The sequence below is a fragment of the Alligator mississippiensis genome, chromosome 12 (genome assembly GCF_030867095.1).
Source record: "Alligator mississippiensis isolate rAllMis1 chromosome 12, rAllMis1, whole genome shotgun sequence".
NCBI lineage: Eukaryota > Metazoa > Chordata > Crocodylia > Alligatoridae > Alligator > Alligator mississippiensis.
Genome location: NC_081835.1, coordinates 42,580,993 through 42,600,451, shown reverse-complemented (window position 1 = coordinate 42,600,451; position 19,459 = coordinate 42,580,993). Strand labels below are relative to the sequence as shown.

At 51.9% G+C, this 19,459-nt stretch overlaps 1 long non-coding RNA gene across 2 annotated transcripts; it reads left to right on the top strand.

Annotated features, from left to right (window-relative positions):
- Positions 1-20: 20 nt before the first annotated feature.
- Positions 21-14,848, top strand: LOC109281866 (uncharacterized). 2 transcript variants are annotated; one of them, XR_009456131.1, is made up of 2 exons: positions 21-424; positions 14,248-14,848. It is a non-coding gene; the product is annotated as an uncharacterized LOC109281866 (long non-coding RNA). The 2 variants fall into 2 exon arrangements; XR_002088656.2 differs by lacking the exon at positions 21-424 and adding an exon at positions 6,305-8,135.
- Positions 14,849-19,459: the final 4,611 nt, after the last annotated feature.

Genomic DNA, 19,459 nt, shown 5'->3' with positions numbered 1-19,459 from the left:
GCCCAGCCGGCGCGGGGGAGGGGCTCCGGAAGCGGCGCCTGCGTCCCCTGCGGCCGCGCTCTTCCCGCGCGGGCACTGCCCGGGCTCCTACATGGAGCGTCCGGCGGCAGGGAGACGTCATGTGTCCATGTGCGCGCGCATATATGCATCTAGGTGATGTGTGTATGTAGGCGATGCGTGTGCACTTGTAGGTGATGTGGGTGTGCGTAAACGTGTGCATGTAGGTGATGTTTGTGTGTGCGCGCATTTGTACATGTAGGTGATGTGGGTATGCACGCCCTCTGATCTAATCCATCACGTGCAGCCCCCGTGCAGCCACTCGAGGGAGGAGCTGGCTGTGGGCGGGGTGGAGCTGCCATGGCCCAGAGCGAGGAGGGGGCCTGCCGGCCGGCCGGCGAGCCTGCAAGAGCTGCCCACAGCCGCGGTGAGCACTGACGGGAGGCGGGGGGCAGGCTAGTGGCTGCCTGCAGGTAACCCTGGGGCGGCTCACTGGCAGGTGGGGGGCTACAAGGAGCAGAGGGGCCGCCCACAGTTCCATCTCCCAGCCGTGCCAGGCCGGTTGGCAGGGCTCCCTGGTGTGTGCTCTGTTCAGTGTTGTGGGCCCAGAGGCCACTGGTTTCAAGGGGCAAGGGCAGCAGCATGCCAAGAATTGCAGCTAGATGCACTGCACGTTTCATCCACACTGCAGGGCCCTGCAGGCACCAGGCAGACGCAGCTGCTTGTGGAGCCCTTTGTTCAGCCAGCAGCAGCTGGTACAGGGAGGAGCAGGCCGTGCCAGGGGAGACCCCCCTGAGCAGTAGGGGCGCTTGAGCTCCTGCGGAGCCGGTACCGTCATCCGTGCTGGCCACCAAGGCCCACACTGCCCAGCAGGCTGCAACACTGGGAGCTGGGCCAGCACCCATGCTGGCGCATGGGGGAAAACCGCTGGAGGCAGCTGGGGGTGAGTTGACCTGGGCTCTCCACATAGCGCTGCGGGCCCTGCATGTTGCTCCTTCCCAATGCAGAGATCTGGCACTCTTGTACTGAACCTTTCTCCCTTGTCAGCCATCTTCTAGCACTAGCTGGCTGCGCAGGCTCTAACAAAGGAGGCCAGGTTGAGTTTCCCACTAAGATCTGAATGCAGAGCAGGTCAACAGGGCCAGACATCAGGAAATGTTCATGTCCGAGACAAGAGACATCAAGCTTTGGGGCTGCAGCAAAGAAACGTAGAAGGCTTTAAATCACGCTACAGCCATTCCCAGGTAGCACCACACTCGGGGACCAGGGGCAGCCAGGCGCAAGTGTTCAAACAGCATCACCTCTTGTAATTAAAAACTGAATCTTTTAATCACCTTTGAAATGTACTTCCACCATGCTTCTATGTTCTTCACAACAACTAGGAGGCCTAGTATCTTTAAAAAAACAAAAAAACAAGCTCTGAGATTTTCCAGGAGCTGACATTTTAAATAGCAAGTGTTTTAAGTCCTGCATGACTTGGAAATGCTGCTGCAGAGGAGCTGAGCAGAACAAATGGGCTGCTCCTCTCATCAAAGCTCTTTCTTGAAGCTACAGGAATCAGCAATACCATCTTCATAGCAGCTGCAGAAACAGCCAAAGTCTAGAATGGGCCACTGAGGAAACACCAGGGAGCATGGATGAGGGAAGCCTTTAACTTCCTTCTCATTAAACAGATTTGGGGTGAGGATGTTTATGGAGCACTTAAATTTGCTTCAAGGATATAGTTGGTCGGTGCTCTGCAGGAACACAAATCCCAACAATTTTCAGTGCATCAGCCAAAAGCCCAGCACAGCTTTTCAGGATTTAATTACCTGAGACAGAGAGGCACTGTGCTCAACTTGATGGCATTTGCATCTGCAACAGTCACTTTTTAACGCTTCTGATCGCATCCAAAATGTCAGGGAAAGAGCCAAGTCCCCCTGGGCAGTTTCCCCTGTAATTGCTAGTTGATGGCACATTCCAGCACAACAATACCAATCATCTTCTGGTAGTTCTGACTGTCTGAATGTCTTGCATTCAAAAGCTTGTCTAACTTTATCCCAACTACATAGTGGTCCAATAAAAGATATCACCCTAAGAAATTCTTGCCTCTGTCCATTCAATAACATTTAAAATACCAGTATTCAAAATGAAAACATTAGAATTAGCAAGGGAGTAAGAGTGCACAAAAAGCTCTTTCCGGGGGTGAAAATGGGAGCCCCTGGCATTGGGGAGGAGGTGTACCACCTCCCTCCATGGGGATCACAGAAAACCTTCATGAGTGGAAGAAGGTGGGAGGGGGATGAGAGGATGCTGCTCAGGGTGCAGTAGTAACAAATGCAGGGTGCTCAGGCTGTAGAAGCAAAGGAGTGCATTACCTCCCAGAAAACCAGAGCAAGAACACGGCAGTGTGATGGTCTCCAAGCAGCCTTCGTGGCTAGGGGGTATAGGTTGTAGCTGTGTTGGTCTAAGGGCATAGGCAGACAAGATTATTTGGGTAAATCTGGTATCTTTTATTATACCAACTTAAATGGTTGGAAAAATTCCTCTTTTTAGCGGGCTTTCAGGTATAAATACCCTTTGTCACGCTGAGGAAGCATCTGCAATTGGTGTGTGCTCTTCCTGGATGAAATGAATAGTAAAGAAGCACATACCAACTGCAGATGCTTCCTCAGCCTAATGAAGGGTATTTATACCTGAAAGCTTGCTAAGAAGAATTTTCCCAACTTTTTAAGTTAGTCTAATAAAAGATATCAGATTTACCAAAAGAACCTTGTCTGCTCTTCATGGCTAGGGCATTCCGTTATGTTGGAGCTCAAGTCATTCATCAACCAGCTTTATAGGCTGATTGATGCTACAAGAAAATGGGAGAGATTTTGTTTTGTGAATGAGCGGAGGTAGGTGATTCCTATGAGGGAGCAATGTAACAGCTTCATGCACACATTTTATACATATATATATTCCCCAGTAAAGCCCCCTCTGTGGAACAGTTTCTTCTCAGGAGGTCAATAACCTGTGAGACAGGGAAACAGTGTAGCTGATTGCAAGAATTGTGGTCCACTTGGCAGAAAAGCTTCTGTGTGGAGTCATCACAACTGGGTTTTTGCCTCTATGCTGCAATAATCATAGGAGAACATTCTGGTAAGATACAGGCAGCTTTTCCTTAGCACAGGGGTAGGTAATGTTTTTTGGTCAGCGTGCCGAAAAAACCCACAATGCCTACCTTGGAAGGTGCCGGTGTGCTGGCATGCCAGAAAAACAAAACAAGGGCGGGGGGGGTACACAGCAGGATGCCCTGCTTGTGCCCCTTGCCCAGCACCCAAAGTCCCTGTTACCCAGCCCTGCTTGTGCCCCTGCTGCCCCTGCCCCCCCAACCCTGCTGTCCCTTGCCCCCCAGCCCAGGCTCTGTGGCTATCAGCAACTACCCAGAACCTGGACCGGCTGCAGCTGGGAGGCTGCAAACATCTGCTGCCTCCTCACCCCAGCCCTGGCCCTAGCTGCCTCCTGGACTCCAGGGAGGCAGCAGATACCTGCGATGCTCCCCGCTGTGCTGCCCTCACACACGCTGCGCTCCCGGCCCTGTTGCCCTCCCCTGTGCCCTCCCGAGTGCAGCGGGTGTGACCTGGAGCGGCAGTGCCTGCAGCTGCAAGCTCCGTGCTGCCCGGGTCACACTTCTCCTGTGTGCGCAGGAGCAGTGTGGGTAGCACATAAGAGTTGAGCCCCTCGCTGCTGCCCCCACCTGGAGGGTAAGCATGGCCAGGGCAGTGGGAAGCTTGGAGCAGCAGGTAGCTTTCTGCGTTCCCCACTGTGCCCTGCCGCACCGGGTTTCACATGCTGTTCTGCAGAAGCTGTGGCAAGGGCAGCACAGTGGGGAGCATCAACAGTATCTGCTGCCTCTCCAGAGCCCAGGGCTAGATCTGAGGCTGGGAAGCAGCTGGGGCCGGGGCCGGGAGGCAGCAGCTGTTTGTAGCCTCCTGGCTGCAGCTGACCCAGTTTCTGGGTAGCTGCTGATAGCCACGGAGCCTGGGTTACTTGCAGCAGGGCTTCCATCTTCCCAGCCAGCTGCTGGGAGCAGCCGAGGCTCCATGGCTATCAGCAGCTACGTCGAAGCTGAGCTGGCTGTAGCCGGGAGGAAGCAAACAGCTGCTGCCTCCCGGCCCTGGGCTCTGGGAAGACAGCAGGTGCCAGCACTGCACCCACTGGAGCCAGGGCTGTGGGCAGTGCGGGGCAGGAGCTGTGGGCCAGGGCTGCCCGGCAGCACAGGGCTGGGGCCCTCAGCAGTGGGGGGCTGGGGCTGGGACCCGTGGGCAACAGGGGGCTCAGGCTGGAGCCCAGCCATGGGGAGTGTGGGGCTGGAGCTGGGGTCAGAGCCCACCGGCAGCTTGGGGCTGGGCCCTGCGGCAGTATGGGGCTGGAGCTGTCACCAGCGCCCGGCGGCACCAGGCTGAGGCCAGGGCCACGCAAGGTGCGGTGGTGGTGCCGGTTGGGGCTGAGTCCATGCAGGGCTGGGGCCCGCTGGCAGCATGTGGCTGGGGCCTTCAGCAGCACAGGGATGGGGCCGCGTCCCGCTCAGGTCCACGCCCCATCCTGATGCTGCCCACAGCCCCGGCCTGGCAGTAGTACTGTGCTGGGGCAGTGGTGTTGAGGCCTGGGGCCAGGCCCACTGGCAGCTCCCAAGGCGATTGGCAGTGCTGGGATGGGGCTGGGGCCTGCGCAGGTCCATGGCCCCAGCCCCAATCCCAGTGCTGCTGACAGCCCCCGCCTGTGCTGCTGGTGAGCCCGGCACCACCGCCTGCCCCAGCATAGTGCTGCTGCCGGGCTGGGCGGCAGCGATGGTGCCGGCTGGGGCTGTTGGTAGTGCTGGGATGGGCTGGGGCAGCCATCGGCAGCCCCAGCCCCATTCTGACACTGCCGACAGCCCCAGCCCCTCATGGGCCCTAGCCTGGCAGCGGCACTGGGTTAGGGCTAGCGGTGGCAGTGGCGCTGCCTGGGACCAGGCCCACTGGCAGCACATGGCTGGGCCCGGGGCCGTCGGCAGCGCCAGGACAGCCCCGGCCCAGTGGCAGCACTGGGCTGGGGCCAGCTAGGACCAGGGCCTGCCAGCAGCATGGGGTTGGGGTTGGGGCTGGGGCCATCAGGGTGCCAACAGCCCCCAGCCCGGGGGCGGCACTGGGCCAGGGCTGGGGCCAGGGCCGGTGGTGGTGCCGAGCTGGGTCTGGGGCCTGAGTAGGGTTGGGTCCGGGGGCTCTTACCTGGCTGGAGTCAGCGGCAGCACAAGGCTGTTTCTGGGTAGTCACGTGCTGCTTGATCTGGGCACAGCTCTTCCCGCCCTGAGGGACAGGAAGCAGTCTGCATGCCAATCAAAACCATGCCATGTGCCACCTTCGGCACACATGCCATAGGTTGCTGACCCCTGCCTTAGCACCTCTGAAGTAGATGGGGAACTCAGAGGAGATGAACATGAAGCAGCATGGATGACATGCAGGTCAATGCTTTCTGGGATGTCCTGCATAGAAAGCTGGAATGAAAAGACTTGGCCACAACAGGTTCAGTTATGGGCCACAAGAGTTATGGTAAACCAGTCGGGGCAATCATGCAGCTACCTAGGTTACTCCAGAAGGGGAAATAAATAACTTTGCCTTGTCTTAGCCAATGAACACTGCTCATATTAATTTCTAATTTCACCCAGTTAGGATGTAGGCAGGGCCAGCAGAGAGAAGTTCAACAGCACTTCACAAACCACCACCTAGGAGTGTACGTAAAAAGGAAAGGGCAACTCACTGTAGACCCTGAGCTTATGCAATCACAATCAGCCTAACTGTTTCTCATAATACTGCTACTTTACTAATACAGAGCAGAGATACCCACTACTGTATCTAACCAAGTCTTCAGCAAAGCTAACCAAGTTGCACAATTGTTTTATCCTTGAATTGTAGTATTACTAAATGTTTACTACACATCCTGTGTAACCCTTCTACTGAGCACCCATCAGCAGCAATGAGGGTTCAGTTCAGTTTTGGGTACTAAATATATTTCACCTCAACTCGACCCCCACCCAAACCACCTAGAAAACACTAAATGAATCACTAGGAGGTCCAATAAAACCAAAAACTAGAGGTGCACCGATAGAGATTTTTGCAGCCAATACCGATAGCCAATTTTTAAAGAGGCATATCAGCCGAAACTGATCCAATTTCCAATACCAGCCTGACAGCATGGAGAACTGCCCCCAGCTGGTAAGTCTCGTGTGGGGAGAAGGAAGGGGCATGAGGGGGCAGATCAAGGCCCCCGCAGGGAGGGAGGAGGGGGGGCGGGAGCTGGGGCAGGGGCAAGCGCTGCCCAGCCAGGGCAGGGAAGGCACGGGACGGAGCCGTGGCTCGTCTTGAGGGGGGGGCACAGGGAGTGGGGGGGAAGCTCCCAACACCGCATGCCACCGGTCTGGGAGCTGCTGCTCCGGCGGCCTATCCAGTACTTGCCTGCACATCCGGCTGCTCCTGCTGCTTGTCTGGGAGGGCACGGGTGTGCCCCCAGGTCTGCACCAAGCTCTTCCTGGCAGGGAGGGTCAGGACAGGGCAGTGCTGCACTGGCAAGGGGCTAACGGGATTGTGGGGGGGCTGTATTTACAAATTTGCCATAACCCCTTCCCAGTGCCACAGCTGCCTGGCCAGTGCCGCCCCACCCTGCTGGGAAGAGCTTGATGCAGCCCCGATCCGATGGGAAGAGCTTGCATGGGCACACATCCCCGCCTTCCTGGACGAGCAGCGGGAGCTGCCAGACAAGCAGGTCAGCTCTGGATGAGCCACCAGACCAGTGGCTCCCAGCCAAGTGGCACATGGCAGTGGGAGCTGCCCCCCCTGCCTCCCTGCACTCCCCGGACAAGCCATTGCTCCATCCTGCGCCTGCCTCACCCAGCCCCAGCTGGGCAACGCTTGCCCCTGCCCCATCCCACCTCCAACCCCCCTCCTCCCTTCTCCCCACAGGGGCTTTGATCTGCCCCCCTACCCCACTTCCCTGCCCCCTCCCCTCACACCAGACTTACCAGCTGGAGGTAGCTCTCCACGCTTCCAGACTGTGCTCCTTGTTGCCTGTACTGTGTGCATGCATGGGCCATTTATTGGCCTGATATGGCTGATATCCAGTATATTCAATTTTCTTTATATTGGTGCTGATCCAATATCAGACCAATGTATCGGTGCATCTCTACCAACAACCCTTCCCTCAGAAGCAGTATGAACACAAACCCATGTATCACCCCTACCCCTATTGGGGACCCTTCGACCCCAGGTTTGGCAACCCGAGAGTGGGGAAGTCTTGACCCAAAAGAGGTTACTCTCCGGGATTGTGCATTGTCTCCTTTGCCATCACTGTCTGCTGGGGGTGCTGGTTCCCTCTGCATTGCAAAGGGTCCTTTTAGTGGCAACGCATACTCTCTGAGAGCACCGGTGCACCCCCTGTCGGCCGCACTAGCTGCTTAGGCGACGGGCAGGGGGGCAGGCGGGAATGCCGGTGCCCCCCCTACAAGTGTTGGTCAATCGCTGTGCTCACTGCAGCTGCTTTCAGGAGTGGCTGCGGCCACTTCTGGGAGCAGCTGCAACAATTGGCCAGTGCTTGCTCCCAGAAGCAGCTGCAGCCACTCCTGGAAGTGGCTGCAGCGAGTGCAGCGATTGGCTGGTGCAGGATCGCCTGGGGGAACCTGCTGCCCCCTGGTCCACAGGATCGCCCACCAGAGCTCCTCCCCTTGGTAGGCAGGACTGGTGGCAGGGGGAGCACGTGCCCCGCCTGACTAAGGCAGCTCCAGTCGCCCATGGGTCCTTTGGTGAATTGATGCAACTCCACCGACCTGCTGTGGAGTGTCGATCTCTGCTCCTGCCTGAGTGGCTGTAGGGATGTGTTATGAGTTCCTGCCCTGAATTCCCAATCCATACCACACATGGCTACCTGACTCAAACCCTGACTTTCTGTACCATCTGGCCTCAGGCTCTAGCAAGCATGCCAGTGTTCCCCCTCTCTTCCGCAGGGGACTCAGGGGAAAAAAAACAAAGAAAACCCCTCAGCTCAGGTGGCCTGAACCTTAAATAACTTCCCTGACATCACTGCAGGGTCCCAATCAAGAAACAGCATCGCTGGAACACTGCTAATGAAGACCAATCAATTCAAAGGTGGGTGGCGCTCCTGGATCTGGCCAGAGTCACTAAACTGGTTTTACAGGTTCTGTTGAAGAATCTTAAAACAATGGTCTGGACACAAGGAGGGGGATGGAAGGTGATCCTTTCCCAATCCTAGAGGAGGCACAATATACAGAATAAACAAGATACGTAGCAACATGAAGCCAGAACACAGTTTAGAGCACAAAAAGACTTGTACATTTTGGGTGTGCTACACCTGCAACATGCAAGTTTTATCCAGGTGTATAATGGAGAGCCAGAGGCTTTTGTTACTTTAAGGGGAGAGTGCAATATGCCAGCCTTGCTGTGTCAACAGGCAGCTGGGAAAAGGCCAGCTGCTAGAAAACAAGGAGAGCTTGTACACACGATGATTTGAACAAGTACACGTGATGAAACATGATGAAAAATTGCCATTTGTCTAGAATAATGGCATCACCATGTATATGTGCACAATATTTTTTCATGTCAAACTTTCTTTGAGCATAGCAACTTAGACCATCTCCTATGTATTTTAGTTTTATTGTGTCAAATTTATCTATGGAATTTATTTTTATCATGGCAAGCCCATCACATGTATGTCACATACAGGTCAACTCACCACTTTTAAGTGTTCTGATGCCCCTTGCCCACCAGGGCTGCTGCAGTTCACCGGTACTTTCATGTAATTTGCAGTTGTAGTTGGCAGGTTTCTTGTGTAATGAATGCTTTATCACAGCAGGTGTAGCTGGAGAGCAATCTTCTGCTGATGGATCAATCCTTCTATCTTAATAAGTTCATAAATTAAATTAAAAGTTCTTTTTTAATTAAACCTGTTTCTGTTAGTTATCTCAAAATTTTCTCTACTGGTAGCTATGATGTGTGTTGGTGTGTTGAAAATTGGTTTGCTTGAACTATGCCAGGCACTCTGGAGCACATGTATCCCAACTTTTAATGGAGACTTCTCTGCAGGAAAGCTATCAGCGTCACTCAGTAAAACACATTTGCAAATGTTCCCCGACTTTGGTGGCCACTGTGTACTGCTGGTGTCCACTTCAATGCCGCTGACCCCTGTCTTAATTGTTGCTCCTGACACTGCCAGACCCAGGTACCCGGCTCTGAAAAGTGGTTTCTACATTCAAACAAGGACTTAACCTCATCTCCAGAACTGAAGCCAACTTCCTACAGCTCAAAACACAAAATCTGCCAACTCTCTCCAATACCGCCTCAAACTGCACACCAGAATCTATCAAAGACAACAATACCCAAGTACCTGTCGGGGCACATTTCTCACAGAAAAAACACTCTGCCTCCAGTCTCTCAGGCCTGATCCTGAGAGGGAACAAATTACAAACCACTTTTCACAGCCGGGCCTATGAACTTCACTTCATCAGTCTCCTAGGTATAGAAACTCATGTACTCAATATAGATTAGAAAGTGGAATTCTGACACACTGCGACCTGCCAGACATCTGACTCCCCAGGTACATCTGCACTTCTCCCTGCGCTGCCACATCCCCCTTTCCCCCTCCCCCCAGCCTGTCCCTCACCCCCTGACGCCTCCATTTCCATTTTCACTGACTGGTTTCTTGCCTGCATTGCGTGCCAGGCCAGCCTCTGGCTTCTTTACTATTCCTTCCATTCAGGACCAGGAGACACACCAACTGCAGGTACTTCCTCAGCCTGACAAAGGGTTTTTCAGCTTGAAAGTTGGCATCCTGGGCAGCTAAGCCAAATACACTGGGAGCCTAACAACTGCACTGCAACCAGCAAGCCTCAGGCTTGTCAAAGAAGTGACAGGTCTGGGCTTTCCCCAGCCAGGACTGTGTGCGTGTGTGTGTTAGCTAGAGATTATGGTGCCTCCTACCTGTCTTTCACCAGGGGATTATTAGTCCTACCATTTACCGGGCTGTGGCGCCCCCAGCAGTCCCACCAGGCCTCCCTACCCTGGCAGGGTGCAGTTTTAGTGGTCATGCCCAGGACCTGGGGCCTTCTCCTTCCCCATAGCCCCATCCCATACCTCCAAGTTCATCCTAGCAGGGGAACAAGCTCAGCAGAGACATATTCTTCCCCTGCTGGCTGGTGATGCAGTTAGTGCCCCTTCCAGCTGAGAGCAGGGCATTACCTGGTTTTTAAAAAAATCAAAAAATGAAAACGGTGCAGATGGAGTGAGGAGGGTGGCATTCAGTCCATCTGCAGGTGGAGCTTGGGGAACCCCAGCAGCGGGAGGTTCACCTTCAGGAACACCAGCTGCTCCACCAAATCAGGGTCCAAGCAGGTGCGGTGGGGTGTCACAGCATCCCCAGCAATGCTGAACACCCTCTCACTTGGAACACTGGTTGGTGGACAGGGCAGGTGCTGCCGGGCAACTGTGTCCAGATCCTGCCACATCTGGCTGCAGCTTGCCCAGTAGGCCAAGGAGCCATAGTCCAGTGGCTCCACATCCTTGGCGAGATAGGTAGCCACCAAAGCCTCAGCGCTACCTGCCCAAGGCTGGGGTCTGGTGCGTTTGGACCCCAGCATTGAACCCATGCCCTTGGCCCACATTGGCAGTGGCTGGCATGGAGGAGACTGGCTGGTGCTGGTGCCAGTGGCGGTGCTGGGAGTGCTGGCACAGGGAAGTGGATCCCCCTCTTCCACATCCCGTCACCTCTGCCCTTTGGTCTCCCCAACTTTATTGACCAGCACCTGTGTCCAGTGATTGAGGATTTTGGTGCTGCCAGTGCACATGCTCCCCTTCACCCTCAGGTCACACATGCCCACCAGCATGTAGACGATACTGGACCACAAGGGATCCATCTGTCTCCTGATACCCTCCTTCATCCGCCTCACCAGTGCCGGCACATCTGGTGACAGCAGCCTACCCCAGCCAGGAACATTGATCCCCTGGAACTTCTCCATTTGGTTCTCAAGTTCCCTCACTATGGGAATCATCTGGCTGAGGAGGGCATGACCAACGCTAAGGGTCTTGGTGGCCTCGAGGAAGGACTTGGGGACCACCAAGATCTGGGAGATGGTACCCCACTCAGCTCTGTTCAGGGAGCCACTGATCCTGATGTCCCCAAGCAAGGCCATCTCATGGATGGCCTTCTGTTGATCCACCAGCCTTTCGAGCATCAGGTATGTGGAGTTCCACCATGTCTCCACATCCTGCATGGTTTTGTGCTGCAGGATGTTCAGCTCTGTCTGTTTCTCCTGCAGTATTTTGCCCCCGCCTTGATGCTGTGGTGGAAGTAGCCCGCCACCTTCCTACACTATGAAATCAGCTGGCTTGTAGTGGTAGTGGTGGCAGCGCCATCACTGGCAGCCCTGTCCCCCTCCCTGCCTATGAGGTGCAGCCTGTGTGCCACACAGCAGATGCCAACAAAGTTAGCATCACCGACTGCTTTGGCCTCGTTGTGGGTAACCATGAACCTGCAGATGAGCTCAGCCTGCCCAATGAGCCACCCCTGCACCATGCAGTTCATGGCCACCATGATCTCTCTTGCTATCTGGGACTCATCCAGCACCTCAGCTTGGAGGAGAGCCCACCAACAGCCTGACAGATTGCACCAGTGCCCTGTGAGGGAGAGGTAGGCATGATCACCACCCTGGCTGCTCCAGATGTCCGAGGTGAAGTGCAAGGCTACCTGTGGCCCTGCCTTGCGCAGCTCCTCACTCAAGTACTCCCTGAATGCCTCATACAGGGGGGGCACCACCATCCTATTAAAGGTGGTATGTACAGGCACTTGGTAAGATAGGGCCTGCCTCTGCTTTGGGGGTAGGGGGGCTTTGGAGTGAGCAGGGGACTTCCTTTTGGGCACGCTTGCACTGGTGCCAGACTGAGCAGGAAGAAGTGCAAAGGGGTGCTGCCTCCTGAGATGCAGCAGCATTGGCATGATGGTGAAATGCTTTACCTCCTTGCCCCAGCTGATCTGCCTTCGGCAGTGTTGGAAGATAGCAAACCTGGGATCACCTGCTAGCTTAAAATGTTCCCACACTATGCTACTCACCCGCTTCTGGGTTGGAGGTGGGGATGCTGCCTTATCCCCCTCCTCAGCAGGCAGAGGCACAACAGCCGGAGGAGCTGCCTCAGCTGAGCCACTTGCCTGAGCCTCCACAACCTCAACCTCCTCCAAGGTGCTGCTTTCCTGAGAAGGAGACCTGGGTGGAGCACAAACTCTGATTCCCCCTCGGTTCCCAGAAATGCTTTAGTCAGGGTGCTCAGGTCCCCTAGCTCCAGCTCCTCTCACAGTGGGAGGCTCATGCTGGGAGATGACATTGGGGTGGAGGACACAGTGATTCTACTGCTGGTGCCTATTTCTGGAGTTAGGAGAGGTGGTGCAGGTGCAGGGACGTCAGGTACAGGTACTTCTCCCACCTCCTTGCTTACACTGGCAGCAGAAGCCTCATGGCTGCTTGGGAAGAGAATGCGTTGGGGGTGGGGGGACTTGCAGGTCTAGCTTTCCCACTACCCCCTCTCCCTCCCCTGCCAGAAGTCCTGGCACCTGCCTTTCCAGCACGCTTCATATTAATCTTTCCTGTGCTGCAAAAGGTGTGTCTGTCTGACTTCTTCTAGCTTGTCTGATTTGTTTGCTTCACTTTATGTAGACTGCAGCTTGATTCTGGCTTGCTTGTTAATAAAGTATATGGTGTGTGTTGTTGTTCGGTGATGTACTCTTTGCCCTAACTCTGAATGGGTGACTGTCTGACTTCTCCCTCTTCTTCTTCTGGGTTGTGTTTCTTTACTGTACTGTTCTGTGTTGTGTAGTGTACCTAAAATATCTTCTTTCTAAATCTCTATCTGACTTCTTCTGTGTTCTCTTTAGTCAGTATGTAAAGTATTAAAACTAACTATAACTAATAATATTAATAACTCATGTACAGTAAAAGCCATGTTAACCAGAACTTCATTAACTGGCATGCTCTATTAACCGACATGCCGGTTGACGCCAGTTGATGTGGCAAAAGGGAAATCGGAAGTGGGACTTCCAGTTTTGTCGAATCCCACAGCCCAGGGGAAAGTAGCCTGCGCGGGGTAAAGCAGCCTGCGCAGAGCCCCCCCACTCCTGTTCCCCCAGCACACTGACACCGGGGGAGGGGCGGGAGGGGTGGCATGGTTAATCTGAGATGTGGACATGCCAGACACAGTGGGAGGGGTGACCGGGCAAAGACACCTCTTAGAAAACCGGCACATTTGGTTATCCAGCACCCTGCATTTCCCATGGGGTGCCGGATAACAGAGCTTTTGCTGTAATAACTATACAATCTCTTCTATGAATATCTGATTTTTCTTCTTCTGTGTGTGTGTGTGTGTGTGTGTGTAACGTGTGATTCCCTGCACAGTGATGAATCACATTGCCAGGGAAAACACTGAGCTTTCTTTTTTAAAAGTTTGCAAAAAAAAAAAAGACAACAAATATAAATTGAAAGAAATAAATTGAATAACTATTAAGTAGAGAGATTCTAATCTAAACTAAGATAAAATAAGCTAAGATAAGCTAAATCCTTGCCAATCTTTTCTAAGAACAAAAAGGAGCAGGTAACTGACTATGAAACAAGCCAAGCAGTCCAGTACCTTTCTGACACCTGTGCCCACTCAGAACCAGGTCACAAAAGGCACAGCAAGCCTGCAGACAGAGGCTTTGATGCTGTTTCTATGTCCCTTCCCCAGACACTGTAATTGGAAGGGCAGTCAGAGAGAAATCATGCTCACTGGCCAGCGACATGTCAGTCCTTCCCACCCTGCTCCACCTCTGCCCCCGCTCCCCCTCCCTCTTCTAAGTTTCTGTTTCCCCAGAAAGACTGCCCTCTGAATTGCCAAATCTTTTCCGAATCAATTCAGAGGCTCTGAATCAATTCGAAAAATTTTAAGCTTCTAACGATTCAATTCGGATTCAGAGATTCGGCCTCCGAATCAGTCTGAATCTTCTCCGAATTGAATCATTAGGGCTTCGCACATCCCTAGTATCCACCTTCTTTATAGACAATCAGGGACTGCTCCCTCACCCTTGCCAGGCACACAGTCTCATGCATTTTAGGCAAAGCCTGTTTGTTGACCATAGGATTCACAGAGTGTAACGCAAAATGTATTTAACTTTGTCTCTTAACCACATTTATTTTACAAAGTGTTTTCTGTTGTTCATTTGCAGTTCCAGTTGCACTCCCCCCCTCACCAAGGACTATTAGGCAGCCCAGCCAGGCAGCTGCAGATGCAAGAACAGACAGGCTGGTAAACAGCCTTAACGAATGCAAGAACAGAATAAAAGAACTGGTCCAACAGGTCCGATGGTCTTTGGGAAGCATCATGGGGGGTGAGGGGGATGGGCTCACAAAAGCACCCACACAGCCTTAAGGATGCATACAGAGAACCACAAGGATTGCCAGGTGCTCTCAGGTGTACTGCTCACCATTCTGGTGCTGGTGGTCATCGGAACAAGGATATCTGGCACTCATGCACTTTCTCATGCCAGGCCACAGCCACAGGTCTCACATATTCAACCACTTGCAACAGAGAGCAATCAGTCAATCTCTGATTAAAGACTGCCTTGCTGTTCCTCCAAGTGATTTAATCAGGTTCTTAAGCTTCCTGATTCTTTTATAGTTTTGGTAGTTGTTTTTAGATTTCAGTAATAGGTTAATAGTAGCATATTACAGTTAAGAACAATGACTCAGAATTAGTTGTATTCCTTTTCTGTTTTTTATTTATATTACTATTTCATGTAAATAAAGTTAAATGTTGTCTTTGATGGATTTCATACTTCATGCATGCTGGATTTGTTTAGATAAGAAGTGAGGTGCACTTTGGTTGGGTGTGGGGGTTGTTTTGTCTGTGGCCATAGTATTGAATGCCCGTGCATTGAATGCCACTTTGTATTTGTGAACTTCATTTGTGATGGTTGCCTGGGCAAAAATCTAAAGCTACTTGCATTCATTTTTTAATGGTATTGGGGCAGTGCATGAAAACAAATTACAGATGACACCTCTAACTGATTGTCCTTGACTGAGAAACTAATTCTAGATATGGGTCCACTTGCTGGTGAGTGCCCAGGTGTATGAAGCTGTGGGTATCTCCAGGCACCCCTGATACAGCAGTACCCTAAGGCCCTGCTGCCTTTTCCCCGTGTCCAGATGTTGGCCATGAGCAGGGAAGACACAGAGGGCTTTTGTGGAAGTTTGCAACATTGCACAGATAAGATGCTCTACAATAGGGGCACAGCTGTTCACAGCCTTAGATCAGAGCAAAGCAGTTTGAAGAAGGTGGTCAGGAATAACAGTAAGCTTTAAGGGGTAGCAGGGATATCCTGAAGTGGACAACTGCCGAACCATCCCCCCTCCCCCCTAATACATTTAGTGCATGGCCATCAACACACCTAGAATTGCCCGCTGTCAGCCTGTCCTTCTTTCCCTTCAAAAGGAGACAATAGGGTTTCAAGTGAGACCAGTTTCCTGCCACCCTCTCTCTCTATAGGATGACTGAACTAGAGGTGCCACACTGCCGTTGGAAAACCCATGGTTTCCAGGCTGGGGTCCGGGGGGGGAGGGGGTTGCCATTGGACAACTGGAGTGAGGGGTTGGCCACTACCCTGACATGAATGCAGGTGCCCTCTCCAGGGAGGTGCCAGCAGGATGGCAACCCCTCATACCCCAAGCATCCCCCTGCAGCAATACCCCAGTCAGTTCAAAATTATTTGTTTCATCAGTCAGAAGGCAGCCCAAATTACTATGCCCTCCTTCCGTTCATCCTGCTGGTGCCCTGGGCACACCTGTGATCATGGTTTGGAACACTGAGCTATGATGGCATGGGGGGAAAGCCTGGGCTTCCACTAAATCTCAAGAGATGCCTGGATGCATATTTGTTGCAGTGCTACATATTCCTGCCCCCAGCCACTAAGGATGGCATTGCTGCAGGCATCAACGCCTTCCTGCGGGTTTGATGAGGCCATTGCCAACACAGCCTTAGCAGACAGGGGCTGCTCAATAAAAAAAGGATTGTACTGTTTCCCTCCCACCTGTCTTTGTGCATTGGGGGTGATAACCAGAAACAGAGGGTGTGTGGGCTGACTACAGAACTTCAAACTTTCCCCTGTTATGACATAAACAGGGAAGAAAAACAGCAAGTTTAATCTTAGAGTGTATTTGAATGCCAGGTAAATGAACCAGAAGAGAAGAAATACTAACAACTAGAAACACATGCCCGATACTTGCCCCTGCACATTACCCACCCTTGCATCCTGTGGCACAAGCTCGCTCAGGGTTTTCCTACGGATGAGACATCTAATAACTACCGATAGACACTGCTGAAAACTGATCCAACTGCATTATCCCTCCCTGCATACCTCCCTCCAACACCCACTTCACCCTGTGTCAAAAGTTTTCAATTTGCTTTCATATAGAAGATAAATGCATCCACTAAATACTGCTAGTAACTGATAAAGACCCATCTTCCCCCCATCCCCCTGCCACTGACACGTAATTGTTATCACTGAGTTAATAAAGAAACTTAGATAAAGTACAGACAAGGATCCCTACACTGGTCATTTTCCTTTCCCATGTTGCACCTTGCAACCATGAGTGTCTAACTTGCACAGGTTTTCCTTTGATTCCTTGGTCAAATCACTTCTGCATGAGAACTCAATACTTGTGATTGGACTCTTTTCCCAGTCCAGACCAGCTCTGTATCTTCCTTGCCTTTGTCCCTAAAGCATAATGAGGCTCTCCTTCTGTGGTTAGAGGAGGGTTGCCCCTTGTTTTTACCCACAGACCCTGTCAATGAGTTAGTCTAAATGGTACCTTTGTTGCACAGGCAATTAAGCAGCTCCTGTCTAAACTTTCCCTCTTGACACTATGCTCAGCAGTCACAAAGAACTCATCAGCCATGTCTATAAATTTTGTTGTCCTGTCTACCTTTTCTAAAATGGTGTCCTCCTTTTGTTCAGTTTTTCCAAAGACCTGGCGCACTTTGTCACCCAAGTGATCAGCGGACATAGATGGAGTTTGGCATGCCAACACCAAAGCCTCCATCATGCCTTCTCTTGACTGTTGCTGGCCGCAGCAGTATTCACGCATTTGCTCAGCACTGGTGGGTGCTGGTGTCCAAGTTCTGGGTGTCCATGCCACAACTGCAGGGGCAGGGGTAGCTAGTAACAAGGGAGGAAAAAAAGCTGCTTTAAGTGGCAGCACAGAAGGGAACCCCCCTCCTCTCCCAGCCATTGTATGCTAAACTGCGTGCAAGGAGTGGACATAATTCCCTCTTACTGTAATCCCCTCCCTCACTCCCACAGCAACACACAAGAAAATCCTACTCACCCAAAATGTTGGGTTTCTTTCCCTTATATATATGTTCCTTTCCCCTATAACTTACAAGTCAGAGGCCATGAATCTTTGGGCGCCTCCTGCACAGGAGAGACCAATCTGTCTCATAAGTTTAAAACATCCTGGCTCAGGGTAACTGTAGAGTCTGAGGTGTCCTCCTCCTCCTCCTCCTCTCTCATACTGAGGAATGACTCAAGATAACTTCTTGTTCTTCATTCTCTGTCTCCTGGGGCTGCTCTGAAAACTGTCCCCCTGCCTGCGGGTGATTGAGTGGAGTCTGAGCAGTGGCTGCCATACTGCCCATTCTGGTGTCAGGACAGTATGTATACTGTCACTGGGGAGGTGACGATGCGGTAGTCTACGGCACATCTGTCATGCCGAATGAACATAGGCAAGCACCTCCAGCATCCTTTGTTAGAATGGTTTCCAGCTTATCACTCTGCGGGCCTCCCCAGAACAAGAATTATTGTCCTTGGCCCAATGGAAAGCACATTTTAGGGACTTGATCTTACTGAGGCACTGTTCCCACTCATGATTGTACCCATGCTTCTGCATTTTCTTGGCAATGGATATGCAGACTGGCTTATTTTATCTATTTTCCAGCAGTGTTATCACCTTTTCCCACCAAATCTCAGTCAATGCCTCAACTTCAGCATGGGCCCAGTTGGAGCCACAGCTTTGTGATATATCTGGCTGCTCCTCCAAGCTGGATAAATATTGCTTCTTCTTTTGGCCCTCCATTGAGCAGGTTTTTGTCAACTAAGGAGTGATGCTCAGAGAGACAGCTAGCAATGTCTGATGCTTTATGACCTGGTCTCAGTGTGCATGTCCTCCATGCAAAAAAGTATTGACTTGTTAAAGTTATACATACCTATACAGGTATGATCTGTTCCTTACCCAGACACTCATGCCAATCTGCCAAAGTGGTTCTTTGTAACTCAAGGCAGTGCCACTGATGCCCATAGTCCGAAACAAATTTGTTGGCCTGATTGTCCAAGTTGGTAGGTGATAATGGCTTGCTGCCTGTAACACCTGAAACTGCAATGTAGCTTCATTGAAAGGCATTGCTGCTTGGTCATTAACCACCCTATCCCCCTACCATCCTTGCAGGAGCTGTTTTTGGATGCCTGGCATAGCTTTCAATGTGCTAATGGTACCTATTGTTAAGGTGAGTGGCAGGGAGCCAGCCAACTCAGAATTCAGGGGTTGCTCCCAAAAGGTATCTGCTGAGTAACCCAAAAGTTTGGTTGGTGGAGGCATGCTATGGCAAAAGGGGGTGACTCCCCTAATAGGAGGGAATAGCACAATACTTGCTCTGCAGTCTGTGAGCAAGGCAAACTCTTGTTAAGTGTGTGTGCTGGTCCATGTGCACCCAAAAGCCAGCCTAGTCAGAATTCAGGGGTCACACCCAAAAGTTGTCTGCTGAGTGCTCCAAAAGTTTGGTCAGTGAGGGAATGGGAAAGAGGATAATCAGGGTTCGAATTACACTTTGACTCTTGGGAGGCAGGTCTTCAAAAATATTGGGCTGCCCATCACAATGCCCTAATAAAATCAGAGACACCCCACCAGGTCATGACTTTCAAATCTTACAGGGGGGCTCTCATCTCTTATGGGGGGACTCAGCCCCTCCCCCCAAGCTCTCCCATAATTTGAACCCTGGGGATGATGCTGTAGGCATCGGACACGCCACGTATTCAAAACAGGGGCTTTTACAGTACAATGATCTGTGGTGGATAGGAAATGAAATGTAAATAGCATGAGTATTATAATGCTAACAAGCCTACACAATAGCCCAAGTAAACAGGGCCCCCCTTAGCACACCCAACTGTGTCTCTGTTCTCTGCTTGACAAGAACATGTCTTTATGACTCCTAATGGACTGAGTGAAGAGAACATGCAGATCTTGCAGGGCCTGGAAATGTCAGAGTAGAGAACTGAGCTACTCAATGAGCAAATGTTCATGTTGCTGAACACAACATATGGTATATTTTGAGCCTTTTAATGGCACACTGTCACATGATTGCATCTTCAAGGTGCACCATGATGCAGG